The sequence below is a fragment of the Pristis pectinata genome, chromosome 1, assembly GCF_009764475.1.
Source record: "Pristis pectinata isolate sPriPec2 chromosome 1, sPriPec2.1.pri, whole genome shotgun sequence".
NCBI lineage: Eukaryota > Metazoa > Chordata > Chondrichthyes > Rhinopristiformes > Pristidae > Pristis > Pristis pectinata.
Window position 1 is genome coordinate 61180470 of NC_067405.1, and position 23008 is coordinate 61203477.

Here is a 23008-nt window from a genome sequence, read left to right on the forward strand (position 1 = left end):
ACTCAGATATTTGCCAGATGCTGGATATTCTGGGGTTTAGATGTTTCAAAAGGGACAGGGCTGGAGGTAAAAGAGGTGGGGGAGTGGCTTTGCTGATCAGGGATAGCATCACAGCTGTAGAAAGGGAGGATGTCCTGGAGGCATCGCCTACTGAGTCAGTGTGGGTGGAAGTCAGAAACAGGAAGGGAGTAATCACTTTATTGGGAGTATTCTATAGACCCCCCTAATAGCAGCAGAGACACTGAGGAGCAGATTGGAGGCAGATTTTGGAGAGGTGCAAAAATAACAGGGTTGTTGTCATGGGTGATTTCAACTTCCCTAATATTGATTAGCACCTCCTTAGTGTAAAGGGGATAGATGGGGCAGAGTTTGTTAGGTGCGTCCAGGAAGGATTCCTGACACAGTATGTGGACAGGCCAACTAGAGGAGAGGCCATACTGGACCTGGTACTAGGCAATGAGCCTGATCAGGTTTCAGATCTCTCGGTGGGAGAGCATTTTGGAGAGAGGGACCATAACCTTTACCATAGCCTTGGAGAGGGATAGGAGCAGGCATTATATGAAAGCATTTAATTGGAGAAGGGGGAATTATGATGCAAATAGGCAGGAACTTAGGAGTGTAAAGTGGAACAGATATTCTTGGGGAAGTGCACAGTGGAGATGTAGAGGTTGGTTAGGGAGTACTTGCATGGAGCTCCATTTCATTTGTTCCATTGAGGCAGGGTAGGGATGGTAGAGTGAAGGAACCGTGGTTGACAAGAGATGTAGAATATCTTGAGGTCCATGTCATAGATTCCTCAAGGTTGCCGCACAGGTTGATAGGGTTGTTAAGAAGGTGTATGGTGTGTTGGCCTTCATTAGTCAGGGTATTGAGTTCAAGAGCCACGGGGTAATGTTGCAGCTCTATAAAACTCTGGTTAGACCACACTTGGAGTATTGTGTTCAGTTCTGGTCAACTCATTATAGGAAGGATGTGGAAGCTTTAGAGAGGGTGCAGAGGAGATTTGCCAGAATGCTGCCTGGATTGGAGTGCATGTCTTATGAGGATAGGTTGAGAGAGCTGGGGCTGTTCTCTTTGGATCGAAGGAGGATCAGAGGTGATCTGATGGAGGTCTACAAGATGATAAGAGGCATAGATTGAATGGACAGTCAGAGACTTTTTCCCAGGACGAAAATGGCAAACACGAGGGGGCATATTTTAAGGTGACTGGAGGAAGGTATGGGGCAATGTCAGAGGTAAGTTTTTTTTACACAGGGTGGTGGGTGCGTGGAACACACTGCCGGCAGAGGTGATGGAGGCAGATACATTAGGGACATTTAAGAGACTCTCAGATCGCCACATGAATGATAGAAAAATGGAGGGCTATGTGGGAGGGAAGGGTTAGATAGATCTTAGAGCAGGATAGAATGACGGCATAACATCGTGGGCTGAAGGGCCTGTACTGTGTTGTAATGTTCTATGTTCTATGCTGAGTGCACAGTACTTGAAGTGCTTTGCCACAGGTTTCCTGGAGCCTTTAGGCCTTGGGCAATCCCTCTTCTTACTGTTGTGTCTGTCATATCACCTGCTAATCTAATTTTCTATTACTCAAACACTCAGACACAGTTGTTCATTTTGAATTGGAGGAACTGCCAAATTGAATCAGCTTGCACCCTGCAATGATGTGGCATGACAGATTACAGATTTGCCATAAGAAGTGTGAGACCACTGGATCAAAAACATCATTTTGATAGGAAACGAATGATAATGCCTCCTGCACTTGTTTGCCTCACCAGAACAACTCAGATTGCTGAACTCTTAGGAGCATGGTTGTGTACCTAGTGGGCCACAAGATACTCACAAGAGGTTAAAGTAAACATGGGAGTAGGGTCATATTTACACAATGCTTTCTTCTGTCTGTGTTACCTGTGAATAGGATCAATGAATCCAAGATAGAATACTTCAATTTCTCTACAGCACTGTTAAAAAGCTGCTAGGTTGTAATTTAGGAGTGTAACTATTAAATAGTAAAAAGTGTTTGGTATTTACTTATTCAAATATATTCACTATTTCTTAATACAGTATACAATCAGCCGGCAGGCAACCATGGGGAGTGCCAGTTGCAGGAGAATTGCTCAAAAAAAATTACTGTACATCACACACTACTATTCTATGCATAACCTTTAAATAAATTGCTGAACCATATGTCATCCCCTTAACCTTTTAAAAAATAACATGTTATACTGCAATATACAGGAAAAATAAATCAAACGAATGACTGTACTCACAATCACATGAAGTGCCAGATGTTCAGAGGATGTCGCTGCTAATTAGCCCACAACTGCACTGCCCTTGTGTATATAGATAAATAAACTAAAAGTGTCTTTTCACACATATTTCATTTTGAAAAAAAATGAATATGGTTAATATTCTGAGAAATTTATGCCAGTTGCATGAGAATTCTGATGCACAAGTATCGGATAAACAAGACTTTACAGTATATGTAACCAAGTTGAAAAGTTGTGCACTGTTAGACAACTACTTTAAGAAAAGGTGCAGGTACAGTGTGGACCTTCCCAAGTTTTGCTTCTGTGATGCAAGCAGAGGAGATAAATAATTTGACTCTGGGTCTGATTATCTTCCATTTATAATGTATACAACGCCACAGTGGAAAATGCCACAAATATTCTGTATTACAATAGAGATATGACTCAGCCCATGGCTACAACTGATTCCCATCCTCTTATTTTGCTTCTGCCCACGATAGCCATGTCTTAGAGGCAGTCAGTCAGCAGGAAGGGAAAGTGGTCTCAGCAATTTCTCACCTGTGTGTAGGAGAATTGAGCTATCATCTGAAACACCACATGGGGAACTGTGCTATCACCAACCATTCAAATGTTTCCCATCAAAAACGTTGCCAGTTTTAAAGCTCAAGGTGGTCCACACACGGTATTCACCCGTCATGCTGAACACTCCACTGGCCTACAATGAGGCATCAACAAGTCATTGGCCCAAGTGATTAGTTTGAGGATGAAGAAGTTGAATTCATACTGGAATCCTGCTTATCCAGAAGAACTTATCTGGAAGAAACCACTGGGGAAGGGAGAGAAGGGGAGGGGCAATGGTGTGATGGTGATGAGGGTGGGGAACAGCAATCTAAAAAGAACCTCAGAAATGTTTTAAAAAAACAAGATACTGGAGGAACTCAGCAGGCCAGGCAACATCCGTGGAGAAAAGCAGGCGGTCAACGTTTCAGGTCAGGACCCTTCTTCAGGACTGAAGATAGGAAAAGGGGAAGCCAAATATATAGGAGGGAAAAGCAGAGCAGTGATAGGTGGACAAAAGAGGGGAGGTGGGGTGGGTACAAGGTGGTGACAGGTAGATGCAGGTAAGAGATAGTGATAGGCAGGTGCGGGGGAGGAGGGGAGAGCAGATCCACTGGGAGATGGGTCATAGGTATGCAGGCAGACATGCTAACTCTAACCCTAACCCCATGGGGGGAGGGGAGGAGAGAAAAAATAGGAGAGGAGAAAAAAGAGAGATAGGCTAGGAAAGGGAAGAAATAAAAAGAAGAGGCATGGTGGGGTGGGAGGGTGGGTTGTTTACTTAAAGTGGGATAATTTGATGTTCGTGTTGTTAGGCTGCAAAGTTCCAAGATGGAAAATGAGGTGTTGTTCCTCCAGTTTGTGTTTAGACTTTTCCTGGCAGTGGAGGAGGCTGAGGACTGACATATCAGTGACGGAGTGGGAGGGGGATTTGAAGTGACTGGCAACGGGGAGATGCAGATCGCAGTTATAGATGGAGTGCAGGTTTTCTACGAAATGGTCACCTCGTCTGTGTTTGGTCTCACCAATGTAGAGGAGGCCACACTTGGAGCTTCGAATGCAGTAGATGATATTAAGGGAGGTGCAGGTAAATCTCCGCCTCACCTGAAAGGACTGTTTGGGTCCCTGGATGGAGGTGATGGAGGTGGTATAGGGGCAGGTGTTGCATCTATGGCGAGGGCAGTGGGAAGTCCCCAGGGTGGGAGCGGGATGAGTGGGGATGGAGAAGTGAACGAGGGAGTCATGGAGAGAGTGGCTGCTGCAAAAGGCAGAAATGGGTGGGGAGGGGAAGATATGCTTTGTGGTGGGGTCCCGTTGGAGATGGCGGAAGTGGTGGAGAATGACGTGTTGTATACGTAGGCTGGTGGGATGAAATGTGAGGACAAAGGGGTCCCTATCCCTCTTGGATCTGGAAGGGCCTGTTGGATCAGAAATATTCAGCTGCTTCCTTTCAGATGCCAGACTGGTTCCAATGGTCCTCCTCAGTCCTTAAATTGGTTATACCTCTATTTAAAGCTCAGTTATGGTGTCAAGTGGTGTGAAATGTAAGCCATAACTTTTAAGTCTTTTGTTTCTCAGCATTGACATTCCTTATCTTGGTTAAAAACATGAAAAAAAACCCGGATGTTTAAATAAACTAAAGCAGAAATGCTGGAAGAACTCAGCTAGTCAAGCAGCATCGATGGAAGAGGAAACCAGTGACCCTTCCTCAGAACTGGGGGGAGAATGGTGGGTTTATGGTTCTCAAAACTGAGCTGGGGGGGGGGGAGGAGTGAGGTGCAGGACAAAGACCGACATGAAAATAGGTTAAGAGAGATCAGGTGATGAGGAGCATGAGTACTGATGTTAGCGAGGCATTTTAGAAAGACAGGTTGAGAAAGGGATACAAGTGTGATAATGAGAAACAATGAGAGAGCAGGTTACCTGAAGTTGGAAAATTCATTGTTCATTCCAGGGGATTGCAAAGTGCCCAGATGGAAGATAAGATGTTGTTGTTGTTCTAGTTTACATTGGGCCTCACTATGGCAGTGGAGACGGCCGCAGACAGACAGGTCGGAATAGCAGTGGGACGGAGAGTTAAAGTGACACGCAACAGGAAGGTCAGGATCATCCCTGCGGACTGAGCGCAGGCGCTCTGCAAAGCGATTACCCAATCTGCGTTTGGTTTTCTCCAATCCAGTGGAGACCGCATTGTGAACACTGAGAACAGCAGACTAGATCAGAAGACGGGCAAGTGAATCACTGCCTCACCTGGAGTGGATGTTTGGGCCGTGGGATGGTGGAAGGGAAGAGGTAAATGGACGGGTGTTGCCTCTTCTCCGGTTGCATGGGTTGGGGAGTGGTGGGTGGGAACGGAAGAGTGGACCAAGGAGTCACCAAGTGAGCAGTCCCTGTGAAGTACAGAAAGGGGAGGAGAGCAGAAGACATGACAGTTGGTGGGATCACCTTGGAGCTGGGAGAACTTGCAAAGGATAATATGTCGAATGCAAAGGCTGGTCAGGTGGAAGGCGAGTGCCAGGGGAACTTGCCCTTTGTTCTGTAGTGGTGAGGAAGGGGTGAGAGCAGACAGGTGGGACCTAGAGGAAATGAGGTTGAGAGCTGCATCCACTATGGCAGAGGGGAAGCCACGATAGAGTGAGAAGGAGAACATTTGAGAGGCAGCCGAGCATAAGACCTCATCATTGGGACAAATGCAATAGAGACAAGGAAATTGGGAAAAAGGAATTGCAGCTCATTACTATTTAAAAAGTATGCTGGTAGAACTCCAGTTTTATCCATTATACATTGTTTAAACATTCCTTCCTAAACCAGACTGTTGCAAGTGGAAGTTCCTTGTTGTCACCAATTTGGACGCAAGTCTCAATGCTTGGCTGCAAATTTATGGTGAACTGGCCTGCTTCCTTCACCTTCTATTGCAGTTGTGTAATGTAAACACAGCAAATAATTCATCTGAACATTCCATGTTTCTTGCCATTTGGATATTTCGCTCTTTGAGTTAAAAGGAACTGTCTTATTCTTCTCTAGTGCTTTATTACAAAATCTGGCCACTGTCTGTAAGGAGTTTGTACGTTCTCCCCGTGTCTGTGTGCGTTTCCTCCGGGTGCTCCGGTTTCCTCCTACATTCCAAAGACGTACGGGTTAGGAAGTTGTGGGCATGCTATGTTGGCGCCGGAAGCGTGGCGACACTTGTGGGCCGCCCCCAGTACACTCTATGGAAAAGATGCATTTCACTGTGTGTTTCGATGTACATGTGACTAATAAAGATATCTTATCTTTTCTTATTTTGTATTAAACAATATTATCATACCTTTCAAATGAAAACACTCAGTTGATCCAATTTGCTGTATCAAACTTTTTCAGGGTGGCTAATGAATGCTCTTAAATAAAATGAAACAGGTAAAAGAAGAGCATAGGATCCTCATCGCACTCCCTGTGCACATCACTCTGCAATTGCTTTAAAATACAAATTATAGATGTGTGCTAAATGAACACTTTTCACAATACAAGAGGGCTTCTGTAGGATTTCCGTAAGCTGTTAAGGATGGTTGGTCTTTTAATGCAAAGAGGCAAACAAAACAATTGCAGCACGGATTGGTGACGTGAGTGTCTTGTGGATGAGCACGATGAGGTGCATCAGGGCAGTTCATCACCACAGATGGCCACAACCTTTATTACACATTGAAGGAGATGGCTGAGAGTACTGGATGCAGCAAAGCAATGGGACCAGACAACATCCTGGCTGTAGCATTGAAGATGTTTGCTCCAATAGTTGTGCCTCCAGCCAAGCTTTCAGTATAGTTACAGCACTGGCATCTATCCAGCAATGTGGGAAATTGCTTAGGTATGTTCTGCTCACAGAAAGCTGGATAAATCCAATCCAGCTACTTACTGCCCCATCAGACTGCTATCAATCATCAGCAAGTTGATGGAAGTTACTGTCAACATTGTTGTCGCCAACATAACCTGGCTCCAGGCTTCATTCTTTTTCCAAACATGGAACAAAGAGAGACGAATTCCAGTGGTGAAGTGAGAGTGGCTGCTCTTGGTGACAGGGCACCCTGGCAAAACTGAAATCAATGGGGATCAATGGGAAAACACCCCACTGCCACTTGTCGTACCTTACACAAAGAAAGCTGGTTGAGATTGTCAGAGGTCAATCATCCCGACCCCAGGATAGCACTGCAGTGTCCTTGAACCAAACATCTTTGGCTGCCTCATCAGCGACCTTCCTTTCATGAAATGGTAGGAAGTGGGGATGTTCACTGATGATCATACAACGTTCAATTTCATGCACAGCTCTTCAGCAAATGTCACACCCATGTTCACATGCACAAGATCTAGACAATATTCAGGCACGGGCTGATAAATGCCAAGTAACATTTGCTCCACAACAGTGCCAGGCAAAACCATCTCCACAAGAAAGAATCTAATGACCTAACTGTGATATTCAACAAGCATTACCATCACTGAGTCCCTCACTATTTACACCCTAGAAGACACCATTGATCAGAACGTCAACTGGAGGAATGGATTAAATACTGTGATGACAAGAGCAAGTTAGAGACTGGATACTCTATAGTGACTCACCTCATGGCACTCCAAAATTTTTCCACTGAATAAGTCGGCAGTGTGATGGAATACCCTCCCCTTGCTGAAATGTGCAGCTCCAACAACACTCAAGAGGTTCGACCCCATCCAGGGTGAAGCAACCCACTTAACTGGTACAATACACAACAAGTGCTGGAGGAACTCAGCAGGTCAGGCAGCATCCATGGAGGGAAATAAACAGTCGACGTTTCGGGCCGAGACCCTTCATCAGGACTGGAAAGGAAGAGGGCAGAAGCCAGACTAAGAAAGAGAGGGGAGGGTGTGCTCCTGCGTGTGTTACCACTTGGTTGGTACCCCACTCTAAATATTCATTCCGTAAACCAGTGCAGCAACTGCAGTGTGTAACATCCACAAAATGCACTACAATTACTTGCCCCAGCTACTCCAACAGCACCTCCTCAACCTGTGATTTCTACCACTAAGGAGGACATGGGCAGCGGGCTCAAGGGAACACCACCATTCCTCACATTCCCCTCCAAGTCATACATTATTTTGATCTCGAAATATGTTACCAGTTGTCCATTGTTGTTGGATCTAAATCCCGGAACTCTCTACCCAACAGCACTGTGGGGGTACCTTCACCAGAAAGACCGCAGTGGTTCAAGAAGGCAGCTCATCACCACCTTGTCATGGGCAATTAGGGATGGGCAATAGAGGCTGGTCTTGCCGGTGACACCTAGATCCCTAAAAATCAATGCAGGTTTTCTCCAACTTGCACACCACCCCAACTTTAAAGTCTATCACTAGTCCTTCAATGTCACAGAAACTCAGTCCTGGAACCTCCTGCCCAACAATGGTGCGAGAGCACCCGCATCAGAAGGACTCCAATTGTTGAATGAAATTCTTAGAGGTGATTAAAGGTGGGCGAGAAATGGTGGCTTTGTGAGTGATACCCACGTAAACTCAAATTCACTGGGAAAATGCTTGCACATTAACCATCAAAATAGGATAGTTAACTTCTGCATCTAAGCCTGGACACTCAATTGGATTGCAAAATTTTGCATGTGCATTGTGACTGAACTTTTACGAAAAAGCATTTGGTAAAGACAACTGGATACTGACTGGCGTGCTGCATCTGTGCTGATGATTTAATGCATCTTTCCTGGAGCAAACAATATCTGTGCCTCTCTTTGTCTTTAAGTAAGGAAATCGGCCAAACCTCACCCAGACAAACCTGTACGTTACTCCAACCGTACAGCAATGTGGCTTCCTTTTAACTGCCCCTTTTGTGGCTATTTTTTTCAATCAGGGATAGGCATTAATATTGTCTTTACTAGTGTCACCCAGATCGTGCAAATGATATCAGAGAGAAGATACCATTGTGGTTAAGTTACTGGTCAAACAGCCAGAGTTCTGAAGCATTGATGCAGACATAGGAAGTGAATAAATGGCAAGTAACATTCATGGCAGCAGGAGAATTTAAGTTGAAGTAGTTAAATAAATATGGAATTCAAAAATAGGATGTCTCATTAAGCACAAAGTTACCAGGTTTGTCCTAAAGACCCATCTGGGCCACCAGCAGGGCAGAATATCTCTTGTCCTCTCCTGGCCTGGCCTGAATGGTTCTCCAGACCCATCAATGTGATTGACTGTTAACCGTCTTTTTAGTTCAGGGGCAATTAGGGATGTTCAATAAATGTAGGCTTTGCCAGCAACAGCCCCCTCATGAGAAAGAATAAATTAAAACCACGCTGAATGTGGAATTAGTCAGGAGCAGATGTTCTCCTCCATGCCTCAAGTTAAAATCACAGGCCACCGCTGCCCTTGCTTTCCCAACATACCTCTCCAAAGAAACAAAGGACTGCAGATGCTGGAATCTAGATGAAAAACACGATGACGCTGGAGGAACTCATCAGGTCAGGCAGCATCTGTGGAGAAAAGCAGGCAGTCAACATTTTGGGTCAGGACCCTTCTTCAGGACTGAAGATAGGAAGAGGGGAAGCCCAATATATAGGAGGAAAAAGCAGAGCAGTGATACGTGGACAAAAGAGGGGAGGCAGGGTGGGCGCAGGGTGGCCTCTCCAAACTTGCTACCATTGACTCCCCTTCCAATCACCTTCCCTCACAAGCCCAACCTGAGAGACGCTGCCAATATCACAATAGGTCAATACTCAGATAGACTTTACAGTAAAACTGGTGTGGCTCCCTGGATTGAGGTAAACAAGGCCTCTAATCCCTCATTAACTGTGCTGGGATTTACTTATTCAGCACAGAGGCCATTTGCACCCAGATGCACACTTACTTCAGGGCCAGAGTGCCAATTACTCTCTTGGGAGCATAATGAGAGAACTAAGATCTTCCCTCCGCATTATGAAGCAGAGGTTACATTTCAGGCTGGTTTTGGACCAGGGTTATTTCAGTGTTCTGAAAGTTCACTTTCCACTGTTCCATTTTCAACAGAGTGCTCTTTTCATATTTTTGGATTCTGCGTTTTTTTGGTATTGAGTTCATGCTGTCTGTTATTTTTCCTGTTTATTGCACATAGATCTTTCTAGAATTGCAGGGCTGACTCCAGGAAATATTAACTTGTTTTCAGCCAGCCATCAGCCATTGTTGCCAAGTGATTACTCATCAATGCAAACAATGGCCAAACATGCAGCCAGAGGCCCAAAATAGAATAAAATGTGAAAGAAGCATAAGCTGTGCACAAAAATAACTCTTGTACTTTCAGCCATTGTAATTTTTATGTGGTGACATTGCACACCTACCAGCTTCTTCCATTTGGTGGGGAGTATGCCCATTATTTGATGGTGCACGTTGCTTGCCACCCACACTGTTTTATTCTTTAACATTGTGCTCCCAGTCCTGTTTTTGATAAGCAAAACTGGTCACATAAATAAATAGAAACACTTCAGTTTCACCAAGCCTTCGAGAAAGGCGACAGCAGATACCGATGTCAAAGATGATATTGATTGAAGAGGTATAAATGTAACCTTTTGCTGAAATCAAATTAAAATCAATGATCACTACAATGATTTCCAAGGGTGATAGAAAAGACCTTGGACACATATGCAGTGCAATTTGGATAAAATACATTTAACTTGCAAAGGGTTTTTAGAATTTTCACACATTACTTGCTAATTTTTCTATCTTGGTTTCTTGTTGCAACACCCACACATTAACCAACAAAGCAGGCCACTTTAAAGATGCCTGTTCAAATCTGCATGGCAAGCCTCTGAATTGTTTACAATCTTGTTTTCTTTTGGGATTGGGATGGGCATGTGGGCATCAGGTGCTTTAGTGAATGAAGCCCTATTTCAAGACCGCATTTTAGTGTCAGTCAAGAGTTAGAAAAGTGTCAGGATTGAAACTGAGTTTCACACTTTTGTAAGTGGTGATGCCTTGTGGCTGTATTGCACGTCAAAGGCAATGTTATACATCCTTTGCAACCATGGTTGACATTTTCATTATCCACCCACTCAAACACATCTGTCAAGTGCAGGTCTGTGAGAGAGGGGATGTTACCCAGTTACCCTCGGGGATTGCAAGGACCTTCATTACATGATACTCTGAATGATGCAGTGCGTAACAAGGAAAGGGTAGATTTCCGTTTCAACAAGTATTTATCACGACCCAGAAAATAAAAAGTGTAAGTGAGGTCTGGAGGCAGGCGTGCTCATTTCTTAACACTGGTGAACACGTTAAAGCTTTAGGATTCAAAACCTCTGCTTGCTGCACATGAGTTCCAGCCATTGTAAAACTGGTGGTAAAGTAATGTCACTGAACCATTAAATGCTCACTGCTTAGACTCTGCCGTCCTCTAAATGAAATGAAACAGAATTGAAATTAGCTATAATGAAGTTGTGTCCCACAAGTGAGAATGAAAGGGGAAGAGGATACAATCGCATTGTAAAATACAAGGAATATATAGGCATCACTAATTCATGTGGCATGGTAGTGAAGGATTTTGGGACTGACAGTTGAATAATAAGTCAAAATTGGTTCTCTCTGCTGTGTACAAATTACATTAACTTTTTGTAAATGTGATCTCCCTCCTGTAGTGATGCTGATCTTAGCCGGATTGCCTTTAGAAGACATTAATTTGAAATAGGGAAAAAAAGGGAAACACCATTCGTGTCATCCTGTTCTCCATTCTGCCTCTGAAAGTAAGTCCACTGAAAGTACTTGGAAGAAGTCCAGAGACAGGTACAAAGTCTGACATGACTATATAATGAATTTCATGTTATGGACTGGGATGAATCTGAGATTCAATCATTGTCTGACCTATTTCATACACTGTTCAACACCTCAGTTGATTTTCCTTTTAGTTATAGAAAAATAGCTAGCACAGAATTAAAGGCTGCAAATTAATCCAAAGCTTCAGATATTTGTAAAGTATTTGATAAGCTCTCTTCATATCACATGAATCCAGAGATTAAATTTACACTCTATTTTTAGACACAAAGGCATCAAAGGATATGGGGAGAGAACAGGACTATGATCTTGAGATAGAGAATCAGCCTTGATCACACTGGATTGAAGGGCCTACTCTTATTTTCTATGTTTCTACTCACTCCCAGGCACCTTTCACCTAATTGTAAACATTTTGTACAGTATTCATTAGAGAAGGTACAACACTGCAGAAATAAGGCTTCAAACCTCCAAATAACACAAGCTGATGTGAATTGGTCATAAGGCTTTCAACCCCATCCCACATCCAAAATTTGTAAATTTGTTAACATGTAAATTTGCCTGACAAATGCTGCAATTACCTAGCCAATGGGAACGAACTCCTCAAAATCAGCTTCTTCCTTCGATGTTATAAGGCTTAATGTCTAAGAACAAAGTGAGCACAATTAAGAAATGGGCACTTAGTTAGAACAGGTATTGATCTTTGTTGCAGTTCAGTGAAATTAGAAAGCAAGTAGGGTTGTACATGTCAAAAGTTAAAACAAATTGCTCCTCGAGTTATGCAGCTTTCTGAGGCTTTAACTTTAATCTTTATTAATTCCTCATTAAACTTTACTTTGGGCCATTTATCCACAATTCTATCTTTGTAAATTATACAAAGGCATCACCTCAAAGGTCTGTTCCACAGTATTCCTTGACCCTAAGGTAGCTCATTACAACCTTCACAGGGATATCAATGACAGACAATCAGCATAAGCCGTGCAAGTGACAATAGATCTTGAAAATGAATTCAAAATGTTTTTAAAATATACTTGAAGAGCAGTTTCAGGTAATCAAGAAAGGTAACTTCCTTGGTTACCTGAAAAGTATTTCCTTCAACTAATCAGCTAGCTTCCTAATTACTTGCTGTATCCACATGCTGACTTTTTTATTTCCATGCATTTGACCTCCCAGATCCCTTTGCAATTTGTAGTCTCCCTTCCTTCAAATATTAATTTGCTTCTTCACTCTTCTTTCCAAAATGGATAACCTCACGTTTACCCACATTATACTCTGTCTGCCAACTTTTTGCCCAATGATTTAACCTGTTGTTATCCCTCTGCAGGCTCTTTGTGTCCACCTCAAAACTTGTTAACCTACCTATCTGTGTTTCATCAGTAAGTCTGACTATAGTATGTAGGTTCCATCATGTAAGCCATCAATATAAATTATAAATAGTTGAGGCCCTAGTACGATTGCTGTGGCAACTCACTAGTTATTGATTGCCAGTCCAAAGATGACCCATTTATCCTGACTCCCTGTTTTCTGTTCTTTAGCCGCTCCCCTCTCCATGTCAATATATTATCCCCAACCACAGGCACTCATCTGTTGTGTAATATCTCACTGAACATCTTGTGAAAATTCAATTACACTTCATCTACTTGTTCTCCACTCATCCACCCTGTTGTTACTTCTTCAAAGAATTCTAGTAAGTTTGTCAAATGCAGTTTGCTATTCATAAAACCATGTTAACTCTGTTCAATTGTCTTATGATTTTCCAAATGTCCTGCTGTTAATTCCTTCATAATCCATTCCAGCACTTTTCTAATGACAGATGTTTTCCGAATGACTGGCCAATAGTTTGTTGCTTTCTGCCTCCTTCCTTTCTTGAATAGTGGAGTCATATTTGTAGTTTTCCAGTCAACTGGCACCTCTTCAGAAGCCAAGGTATTGTGGCAGATTATAACCGATGCAGCCACTTCACTAAAGGTCTTAGGACGTTGGCTCAGGGAATATGTGGGTCCTTATCCCCATTAGTTTGCCTAGTACTTTTTTTTGAATGATAGATATATTAAGTTGCTCTCTCCCTATAACCCCTTAATTATCTATTATTATGGGGATGTTCCTAGTTTCTTCTACTGTGAAGAGGGATCAAAGACAATTTCTGCCATTTCTCCAATTCCTGTTATTAATTCCCTGGTCTTATCCATTAAAGGACCAATGTTTACTTTATCTACTCTATTTCTTTTATGTGCCTGTAGAAACACTAACGATCTGTTTTTATATTATTTGCTAATATAACCCTGATGAGCCCAATATGGGACCCTTCAACAGAAAGGGCAGGAGATGTCTGATGCAGAGGATGGGTGGGTAGTTTGAGGTGGTACACTCCTTCCAGCACTTACACAGGGCCCTCATGTGCTCCTAGTGCATGGACTCGAGATTCTCAGTGCCATCCTAATCTTCCTCTCTAATTTGAACCATTAGGGGCCAGAGGTTCCCAGGAGTCAACGAGGATGATTTATCTTTTTCAAGGAGGCTTTGAGGACATCCTTGGAATCTTTTCCTCTGTCTACCTCATAATCTTTTCCCGTGACAGAGCTTCTGTTTTGGGAGCCAGTTGTTGGGCATGCAACCATCATGTCTACCCACCAGAGTGTAGTCAGGGCCTCAATGCTGAAGATGTGGCTGGCATTAGCAACAACGTGTCATTGTTATCATTGTAGGGAAAGGTGTGATTAGATAAAGAAATTAATCTCATGCATGTGCAGGAGTGTATCTTGCACTAATATATTTTCCAAAGGGGAAACAAACCCCAAAATTGTCAATACTTTGAGTATTTGTAAGACAACATTTACGATTATGCAGTCAAAGGTTTGGATCTGTTGTGGATTGCCTGCTTTGTGTCCATTGTATGTAATTTACACTGCACGTTCACATGATTCCCAGGGAATTCAGTGACAACACTTTATTTGCCGCAGGGATTTTAGCTCCTGGTGTACTTCCTTTTGATGGGAAGATCTATTATTCATGTCTGGATTCTTTAGAAAATTTTAATGCAGTGTTCAGGGAGTGAGAGAAATGGGCAGTGAGATGCAAAAGCATATGAAATGTAAAAATCCATTGCAAATTTGAAATTAATTTTATTCTAACTTGCTTCCCAATGTTGGTGCCTTTCATAAAACATAAAAAAAGACCAAGTTTATAACAAGTTTTTCACATTACATTGGAGCAAAACATAAATATATAATCCTGTTCTAATCATATAAGCTTCCCAACTTTATCACTTTCTTTCCTAATGATCAAATGTCATACAATTTAAGCCTGTGATTAAATGAAAAAGTGATCAATATTGCAAATATTTTTTTATTTTTCAAATCAGCAAGTTGCATAAATTCCAATCTGCACCAGTTTTTCAAGCTTGTCAACGATTAATGATGATTCATTTGTTCCTATAAATCTCACTTCAGCTCTTTAGTTCATGAATTTTCCACTACAGAGAAAACCAATGTAAATAAGCCCCATGAATGGCTGTGTTCAGTCCTTCAAAATATTTTCAAACTTACCTATAGAAATAATTATACATCAATTTAAGCCAGTTCAGGCCCATCGGAGAACAGAACTGTAATTTACCTAAGTGACGTTTAACATTGTGGTGACTGGAAGCCCTCGTTTATCTTTCATTCATGACAGCAAAATAATTGCTACAACACAAACCAATCAAACCTAATGCTTTTAGTATTTTCTTGATTTGACACAGGTCTGCTGAATGCTTTGTCGACTATAATAGCATTTCTGGGTCTTTTTTAAAATGTTTGTCAGCAGGAAACATAAATATTACATGAGGTGAGAGATTTCCTCTGCATACCATGTGTAAGGAAACTATAAACCCATTTAAAATGAAATCCTGAATTCCTTATATGGATGGCACAGAACAAGTCTTGCACAGTATCGACTGATCCTTTCAAACATAAAAAATACCCTCAAGAATCAAAACATATGAAAAATAATTTATTATGCGCTTATTGTGCCAACAGGTGCATATTTTGAAAGCTGCAATGTATATTCTCAATGCTCAAAGGACACAAAAATGACATAGCTAAGTGTATGCATTTTTCATTGAGAAAGTGGCTTTCTAATACAACTAAACAATGTTGGCTATTAGTCTGGATATGTCAGTTCACCCCAATACTAAAATCTATCAAATTGTTAAAAACACATTTTTTTCTCAAACTGCATTTTTAATTAGAAAGAATGGAATTCACCCATCATGTCCAAGGTAAATAGAACAAAGCTAAATTTAATGTTTTGAAAAATGTTTTCCAGAGAGGTATTTTCTAATATTCAGTTCATTGACTTCAAATTTCAGCCATTTGTTCCATCCGGCACACAAGTGGCTTTGAAAATTCAACAATTCGAGATAGATGAGCATTGATCTGCCACATGCAGTAACACTTGATCAAATGCAATAATGGTAGAATAGATCATGGTTTGTGCTATCCACTCCCCTGGGATCAGAGAGTTCAGCCAAAGAAAACTTGGACAGTGAAGCTGCTCACCATATCCCTGCTTGCTCTCCTTTTCCCTCCCCAGTCTCTTGCTGGGTTGGCCAGTCTCCTTTCACCAGCCATTCTCTTTCTTCCCCCAATATGGTTTGAAGATCTATCAAAAACTCCAACTACCTCTTAGTGGTGGATGGCCAACACTGCCAACAGAGAGAATTTACAAGTTGAGAGGTAGCTTTATTGGTAAAAAAGGCCCAGATGTTTCTCATGCTCAGTGGCTTACAGTGTTATAAATGCTGGAAGGTACGGGCTGTGAGCCAGAGACTGTATTAAGTAAAGGGCAGTAAGAACAATGGAAGCTTCAAAGATTGAGTTCCAAGAAGTTTATAACCCAAGAGTGGCCTTATAGCCTCTAATGTCTATGTCACTGGCACATTCTTTCACAGAGTTTTCCCACTGAATTCCCAAACAGCAGTTTGGGGGCAGATTACAGAGCCACTCAAATGGTGGCTCCATGCTGTTGTCTATATCAGGTGGGACTTTCTATTCACCTCCTCATGGACTACTAGGTATTCACAGCAATCTGGCCGGAGACCTGATGAAAGGAGGTTCAATTGTTATGTTCCCTTCCTGCCATTCTGGTAATTGCTGCACGTTGGCTGTTAGTTAGACACAGAGCCCTGATGTTGCCAAGAAATGGGGATCTGGTGTTTGGGCTGTGGGAGCGATGGTCAAATGAGAATTTCTTTCTTTGTTAATAGAGGCCAACGGTGCCTTTGCTGTGCAAGCAGATGTTTACTTCCACTTAGTTTGTACTAGATGCACTTTAAATAATGTTTGATGTCAAGATTGGTCTATGATTGAGGAAGGTAATTATTTCCAGTCGGTCAAACAACCTTCAATTACTAATGGTTCTGAAGAAAATGGAGGAGTGACTGATTCTCATCTTAGATTTTCATGCACTTTGACCTGTAGTTAGCGACTGAACATAAACTCAAAGCTAAACTAAATAAAACTGTAAACCATTATTCATGTGCCATTCTACTGAGCCTATCAGGTAACTCACAGCAAACCACCAACTACTGGTTTTGATTACCTCATAGAGAAACTAGACTTCATGTAAATAACCCTGCAGAAGCTGACCGAGGTGTGGTTGCTACTTGAATTGATTGGATCCACCAAGCTTGACTGTCTAAGCAAAGGCCTTCACATCAACTGGGGAGTTGCTGACAGTCTCTGAAGTGGTCCAGATTTACCATCCAAATTCAAACACCCTCAGCCACTGGCTTGGCTTGGTGACAAAGATGACGGTAAATCCAGACCAGTTCATTGAGTTAAATTTGCCCTTATAATGTTTAAATTAGTTCAGTTCCTTAATCACTCTCTCTCTACATCTAAGTCAGTGAGGCAGGCCATGGATTTCAGCATAAAAATTGTTTCTTGCATATCTGATCACTTTGAGGCAGAGTTAGTGAACTCACAAAGGACACTCCTCCATACACTGCTCTTTCCTGACCAGTTCCTGTGCATGTGAACAAACACTTGGCTGGTGCTGGCTTTGCACAATTTTTTTTCCCCCGATGCATCTGAGCAAATTACATTGCTCAGAGATCAGCCAGATTTTTAATCCTGTATTCTGCAGTAGTGATTAACTATCTGGAGTGAGTCTCGAATTCACAACCTTTTGACTCAGATGCAAGAATGTTAGCAATGAGCAACAGTTAACAACTTTAACTGGATGGAGGACATTAAAAAAATTGTGCCACATCAAACCCAACTGTAGTTCCCAGGTTTTCATTTTTATATATTATCTTGACTTTTTCAATGATTAAACCACACGTATCACTTTTACCGACAAAATCTAATATCACATATTGGACATGACAGAATTAACAATTACTTTCAGTACTCACCCTTTTCTTTGTTCCTTTCACACTATGGAGGAGAAATAGAAAGTTTCAGATGATGAGTCTCAATGATGAGAATCAAAAAACAGGAAGAAATGAAGCTGATTGTGACCACAAGGACAACAGTGGAACCTTTAGAGGAAAACTTGTATAGGAAGCATGCCATCTGAAAATAAGTAGAGAGGGTGTTCCTGTTCTATCACAACTGTAACGATCAGCCTTGCAAAAATGAAAGAGACACTTCTATGTGCAAGTTTGATAAGTTATTAAAAAGATAGCAGCTTGGTGATGCACATTGATCCAATATCAATGTGACGTTAGGAAATAAGACCAAGAACTAATGAAATATTTAATGGGAGTCTTTTCATTTATTTTCAAAAAAAATTCAGAAGTGTAGGTGAGAGGTTCACCTAGAAATTTGCAATTTCCTCCTGGATCCGTGCACTTTACTGCAGCTTGCCACTTTGCAGCAGAATTACTTGGAAGCTGGTGCATAAACAGTCACTTGGTGGTAAAGTAGTCTCTCACAGATTGTCAAACATCTGCTTCTATTGTTCACAGAAAATTGTTATCAGTATCATCGGTGTCCTCAAAACCACAATATGATGATTTACCTTATTCTGTGCAGAGTTTAACCCACATATTTCATATTTCCTTTAGAAAATGTTCTATTCAATTATGGTGCTGGTATGTTCATAATTATGTTGTCAAGCTACTAACAAAACATGCAACAATCCTGCATTCTTTTCTTTTCACGTGTACTGCAGTTGTCCTTTCAATCCCTGGTTCTTCTGGAGAAACTTTTAATCTTTAGGTCAATCTGTTCTTACAGGGAGTCCTTCACAAACCTATGGCTGGTTGCACAATGTTCAAATATTTCTCATGGAAGATCATCTAATCCAAGATTGGGGAACACAATTTAAAAGGTGAAGGCAAGTAAGCGGCTCGTTTCAGATTTCTTCCCTGAATTTTGATTTAAATGTAGTCAATAAATTGGGTGCAATGTAAAACTGGGGGCTGACTTAGTATCACATAAGAATGGAAGAAATAGTAACAGGATTAGGCCAGATGGCTCCTGGGCTGCTCTGCTATTCAGTAAGATTGATCCTCAACCTCCTCCTCTTTCCTCGCAATTCCATCAATCCCTTGATTCTTCAGAGTGTCTCAGTCACAGCCTTGAAGAAGTTCAATTACAAGACCTTCTCATCCTTCCAAGGTGGAGAATTCCACGGATATCCAAAGAAGAGGAAATTTTCCTGACTCAGGTTCGAAGTGTCCAGAGGAAACATCACTTCAACACCTGGCTGGACCTTACTTGTTTCAACAAGATCAGAGAGTTGATTGTACTGGTTGGTGCTGCTGCCTCACAGCCGCAGAGACCTGGGTTCATTCCTGACTTTGGGTGCTCTGGTTTCCTCTCACGTGCCAAAGACATGCTGGGTGGTAGGTGAGTTAGCTACTGTAAATTACCTCTAGAGTAGGTGAGTGGTGGGGAAATCAGAGTTTGGGTGTGAGGAAGGTGAGGGGGATGCAAGAGGAAAAATAGGATTAATATTGGATCGGTGTAGATGGGTACTTGATCGTCAGTGCGGGCAGGATGGACTGATGGCCCTGTTGTCTGAGCTGTATGGCTCCACAACCTCTTTTACCTTGCAGTTCAGAGAGCAGGGGCACTCCTTTCGCTTCTCCCTGCGTGAATGGCAAAGAGCTAGCAGTGTGAATGCTCAGTGTTTCTCTAAAACCACATGGATCATCTCCATTTAAGTCAGAGTATCACAAGGAAGGTATGCCAGTATCTCTACTTTCTTAGAATGTTAAGGAGGTTCAGCATGTCACTGAACACTCTCACAAACCTCTACAGATATACTGTTGAAAGTATCTTGACTGACCAACCGTGGGAACAACGATGGAAGCTCCAGAATCACATCCAGGTCGCGTGATTGTGAGCGGTGTGGAAAGTGGGTCTGAGAGAAAAGGCCGTTACGTTGCAATGGAAGTTATTCAGCACAAGAGCAGCAGGATATTTCGGTTGCAGAAAGCAAGGGCACACAAGCTCTAAACACAAGGTTATTCACCATTCAGTGAGCCTGAAGAGAGTTGGCCTCCCAACAAAAGGGCCACAAAGACACAAAGAAGTTTACATAACATTGAGGAGGGCATTTAATTAGCACTAGTGGTAGTAAAGAAAACAGCATTTCAAAATGTAACAGTTACTAATCAAGCCGCAGCTGCCAATTGCTCCACCATAAGAATGGACACATATAACCAAAGGTTTAGCAAGCCTATCTTAACCAAATGTTATTCAACTGCTGATGTACTATAGTGGGAATTTGAAAACATTAGGACAAATGGAATATGTAGTCTTCTGCAAGGGCAAAGGACAAGGTTTCTGATTATAATGATTGACTGTCAACACACCAACTCTGCTAGGGAGAGAAAAAGTTACATATGGATAAAAAATGCATTCAGCATAAATACATCATGCCTATTTTCAAACAAACTTCAAACTATACAAAGAAATGTTTAAGAATTCATGACAGATGTCAAAGGGTACAAAGCTTGTAAGTATATAAAAATCAGATGCCAAGCAAATCTACTGTAAATCCAGGCCAGTACCTAATTCACCAAAAACTATGATGAAGAAGAGCTAAACACACACATGTGGCATGGAATATTGGTGAAAGTGCACAGAATAATTGGATGAGGGCAGTAGCAGTGTACCTAAGATCATCTGACTCTGCAGGATGACCTTTATTAGAAACGTAGATGACAAGCATCGTCAACCCATGTCTCAAGATTTATATGCTAAGTTGGCAAAAGGAAAGATCGTCACAAAACTGGAACTGACCCATGTTCAGGCTGATGAAGAGAATGAAAAACACTATGATACTGGAGGAACTCAGCAGGCCAGGCAGCATCCGTGGACAAAAGCAGGAGGTCAATGTTTCGGGTCAAGACCCTTCTTCAGTCAGATATAGTCATGAACACAGGCACCATCATAGGCACCATCATCAACATAGGCATGATGTATTTATGCTGAATGCATTTTTTAATCCATATGCAACTTCGGATGCTGCCAGGCCTGTTGAGTTCCTCCAGCATCATTGTGTTTTTCATCTAGATTGCAGCGTCTGCAGTCTTTGTTTCTCTGATGAAAAGAATCATTGATATTTGACATTCAATAGCCACGAGATTTTGTACCTATACACTAGGGTACAAGGTGGGGTAAAATCATCACCTTAAGTATTGTAAGCAACAATAGATCAGATACTGCAGGGTCTCAAACATTATTTGTGCAATCAGGATGACATTCTAACTACAAAACCATTGAAGGAGGAAAACCTTTGCCCATTTGAGGAATTGCTCAGAAGACTTCATCAAAATAACACCAAACTGAAAAAAAACAAATTATCCTGTGTGCAATCGAAGTGGTTTTGCAGAATATAAGCTTCACAAAGTGGCAGTGTGGGTATGGAAGTAGCCAACAAAACCATCCCAGCAGACCCATACTAATTATTGTGAAAGAAGTTCTAAGGAGAAGGAGAGATTATTCAAAGTGATTGAAAGTGTGTTTATGCACTTCCATGGAAGGCACAATAGAAGAGATAAGATTTACCTTTGCCCTAGTGTATAAGTACAAAACCTCGTGGCTAAGAAGTTGTATTAGATAATGGCCCACTGTTCACATTATCACTGAACAATTCATTGAGGACAATGGCTTAAAACACCGCATCACTTCTCCTTACCACTCAAGTTCTAATGGGGACATTCACATGGCACAGAAGACATTGAAGAAGCATATCATGGACTTTATCATTTAACATTAACTTGCAATGCTTCTCCTAAGCTATAGGTCAATGCCACACTCCATAATAGTGCACAGTCCCATTGAGATGTTGATCAAAAGATTCAGAATGCAACTCAGAAAGAGGCTTATCAAATTCAATTTAGAAGGGAAAATGGAAGAAAAGTGATTTAAAAAAGTATCACAACACAAGTCACAAGAAGAGGTTCAGAATTCAGATACTGAGACTTCCTGGCAGTGAGGGCTGAGGAGATAGGGGACTGAGGAGATAGGGGAGGAACATGGTTCCGAGAAATATTTTGTATAAAGTCCACATTGACCATTGATCCTTGCAAACAATACATGGGAAAATAACAAAGATTGTAAGATCAAAAATGTTCCTGAAATGAGTCCAACTATTGTTCAAAAGAGGTCAACTTGTTATTTTTCTAATGAGACTCAAGCTGAGACAACATTGTTAAGAAAAGAGATGGATGATACACCCACAATACCTCATGAGTCAACAGCTTCAGTGCAGGTAACACCACTGTCATTCCAAAGGCCACAGAAACCTGTGATTCTGTTGCATTTGTAAAACTTGTAAATGTGTTAGTCAGTTTATGTTCTTTATAAATAATAAAAAAAAACAGAAAGAGGTGTCGTATATGGTTGAAGCAATGATTGTGCCTTTAAGGGTGTCATGCCTTTAAGGATTAGGTTACGAGCATAATAATGTTTAGAGTTTTTTGAGCCATAGCTTAGGAGAAACATTACAAGTTGATGTTACATGGTGAAGTCCATAATATGTTTCTTCAATGCTTCCTCTACCAAGTGAACTAACTTTTCTGCTTCCCCATTTGAAGGTGAGTTGTAAGGAGAGATGAAATGGTACGTTATTTGTCCTCAATGAATTGTTCAAATTGAGATGATATAAACAGTGTCTTGGTGTACAAATTCAATCCTTTATGGGCGTAAATTATCAAGTAGTGTTAGCTTTCCTTGTCTACATTAGGCTGGGCAATGGCCATGAGAGGCCGTCTAATTTAGTAAAGGTCATTGCCCTGCCAATTCAGGGCACAATTCAGGCCAAAGGCAATTATTCTGACCCTTCAGTCCTGGTGAAGGGTCTCAGCCCGAAATGTCGACTGTTCATTTCCCTCCATAGATGCTGACTGACCTGCTGAATTCCTCCAGCATTTTGTATGTGTTGAAAAGGAATTATTTGTCATCCACCACCTATATTAAAGGTCACCTTATAAGCCAATCCAGTTCTATAGAGGCTATCTTATG

The 23008-nt window shown here is 41.7% G+C and overlaps 1 long non-coding RNA gene across 1 annotated transcript in view; it reads right to left on the reverse strand.

The window, feature by feature from the left end:
* Positions 1–23008, reverse strand: part of LOC127576192 (uncharacterized) — a 157713-nt gene that overhangs the window by 60913 nt on the left and 73792 nt on the right. The window contains exon 2 of the long non-coding RNA XR_007957180.1: positions 9194–9280. This is a non-coding gene — a long non-coding RNA (uncharacterized LOC127576192). The remainder of the gene's footprint in view (positions 1–9193; positions 9281–23008) is intronic.